This window comes from Sinocyclocheilus rhinocerous, unplaced genomic scaffold (genome assembly GCF_001515625.1).
Source record: "Sinocyclocheilus rhinocerous isolate Xijiao unplaced genomic scaffold, SAMN03320098_v1.1 scaffold673, whole genome shotgun sequence".
Taxonomy (NCBI): Eukaryota; Metazoa; Chordata; class Actinopteri; order Cypriniformes; family Cyprinidae; genus Sinocyclocheilus; species Sinocyclocheilus rhinocerous.
Window position 1 is genome coordinate 192,719 of NW_015626868.1, and position 2,654 is coordinate 195,372.

Sequence of the window (2,654 nt, forward strand, 5' to 3'; positions counted from 1 at the left end):
GTAGACATTGATTGGCCAAACGCGTATGAAAACACCCTCACCCGCCATGATTTAAAACGCCGTGTAAACACTGTAAACATTGTGTCAACTTATTTCGCAAGTATGGAGAACAGCGATAGATGGACGGACGCTGAAGTGCAGGCACTTTTGAACATTTACGCAATGGAGGAACAAAACGTCCTCCATCCTCCTGTTGTTAGTATTGTTCTTCTTTTGGCGCTTTTCCACTGCATGGTACGGCTCGGTACGGTTCAGGCTCACAGAAAGGAGGGGTTTAGAGAGACTGAATCTCACAACTGCTTTGAACGAATCGTTTACGAATCATTGAGAAATGCGGTGAAATTAAAAGTATATTTTGAGAAAACAAGTGTTTTTTGACCTTGCATTGCATGCATGTAAACCTTTTGTAGGAGACTCCCAAAACAATATAGTTTTTCTGTGTTTAAGATCAGAATAATTAACAGAAAGATAATAAACCCAAACTAGGTCTCTGGGGTGTCTCAATCAGCTCCCTAGTTCAGTAGTCAGCACACTAGTAAGGGAGTCAGAGTGAGTTAATGCACTTAAATCACATGATTAAGCAAATAAACACTGAACTGCTTCACTAGATAAGGAGCGAAATCAGATGCTTCTTTTCTGTGACTCGTGTGTTACTCACACAAAACTGTTCATTAACAGTATTAGACACATCACAATGTTACATTCCGAAATAATGATTTCATTAAAAACTTCACTATAAACTGTCTAAACCGGGCTGCATTGATAAAAACAAACCTTTCTTCAGCAGAATCACAGATTCAGGAGTGCGGCGCAGATTTATGACGTCATGTCACCACGCCAAAATAAAAGTCCTGTTCACACGCTCCAAATAATGAGTTTTAATCGAAAACATATACACGTGATAAGATTGAGGATTGACCAAAGGATAAATCGCAGATTCTCAAATCTATCAGTACCACTGAGATTTTTTTTTTCTTTAAAAAACTTCTGGCTTATATATAAATTAAGGTGACCAGATTTCTGAAATGAAAACCAGGGACATTTCCTAGTTCAGTCATCAAAATATCACTGAAATCTCACTTGTGATTATCTAGAAAAACAAAATAAAAAATTTTAAAACTGGGAAAGTATATAATATTTATATAATTGTTTTTTAATTGTTTAATATGTTAATATCATAATGAGTAATTACAATGATGTTTAAGGATCAAACTTACCCTAGTTTATTAATAGGACTACAATTCTCCAAAAATCACACTATGAAAAGTAAATAGTAACTATTGCAAATAGTAAACCAATCAAAACAGGATTATAACAAAATCATGACTTTACAAAAACACATTAAAAATAAAACATTTTCACAAACTGAGTAATTACAACTTTTTACATTTTAAATGAAAATCAGGCTTGCTATTTTGAATTTTAGGCTAATTTTGACCACAAAGTATGTGCTTTCTGCAAGTGTAATTGTTTAGTTTATTTGTTTCTTTTATTATTATTATTATTCATATCAGAGTTGTGACAGCGGAAGTTGAATGAAGATACCTTGTTATAAAGTGCACACAAACGGTATTACTTTGTTTTAACATGTATATAGTTAGCATGTGACTACCTTGAAACCAATAACGGTGTGTCTCTTTTGATAATTGATGATAATAGCGCTCTGCTCTAGTCCAAGTTCTTCATGGCTACATTAGCGGCGCGCGACTAGTAATCAGTATAGCTCACAGCGCCCTCTGCTGGTGAAAGTAATCGTTGTTTTGAACTTGCTGTAAAACGGACAGGACACCAAAAACCGGGACTGTCCCCGGGACTGTCTGGTCACCCTAATCTAAATGTAAATAAAATACAATAAATAATATTAATAATAAATACACCAAAAAAAACATGGTGACTATACTTTTCCTATAGTCAAACCATGGTTAATTTTCAAAAGGGATTGTCTATAATAATAATAACAAATAAATGTTTTAATAGGTGGTCCCACTTTATATTAAGTGGCCTTAACTGCTATGTACTTACATAAAAAAATAAGTTAAATGTACTTATTGTGTTCATAATGTATTGCAAAACACTTCTGCTGCTATTGAGGTGGATACGGGTAAGGTTAGGGACAGGTTTGGTGGTATGGGCAGGTTTAAGAGTGGGTTAAGGTGTAAGGGATTGGGTCAACTGTGTAATTAATTCAAATAGTTTGTTGTCCTCCATGGCATAATCAGATATGTTTTCGTGGGTGTTCCCAGTAATGCCGACCAAGTCTACTGATGGCGAGTTTAAAACAATTGATTTTGACTTTCTGAATGGAAAACTTATGTCAAGTCACCTTTATTTATATAGCGCTTTTAACAATACAGATTGTGTCAAAGCAGCTTTACTGTATTAATTAGGAAAACAGAGTGTCAATAATGCAAAAGGACAATAGTAAACACTCAATTTTCAGTTAAAGGCAGTTCATCATTAAACTTTTGATCAAGTATAATCAATGGGAATACAGCCATTTATGTATTACATTATTCTACTATTATAATCATGTGTATTTGCCTGCATGTATAGAAATCTGTATGAGAATGGAATGTGCAGACATGGTGAAGCACATGATGGCACATGATGGGCCCTTACTTTCACGGAACATAAAATTAAGGCCTCCTGACTGC

General features: G+C 34.7%; 1 protein-coding gene across 1 annotated transcript in view; it reads right to left on the minus strand.

Moving 5' to 3' along the window:
- The window catches only part of LOC107718993 (gastrula zinc finger protein XlCGF57.1-like), a 193,691-nt gene extending 192,060 nt beyond the window's left edge, over positions 1–1,631 (minus strand). Inside the window, exon 1 of the mRNA XM_016526285.1 lies at positions 1,613–1,631. The gene's annotated coding sequence lies outside the window, so the exon portion shown is untranslated. The remainder of the gene's footprint in view (positions 1–1,612) is intronic.
- Between the last annotated feature and the right edge of the window lie 1,023 nt (positions 1,632–2,654).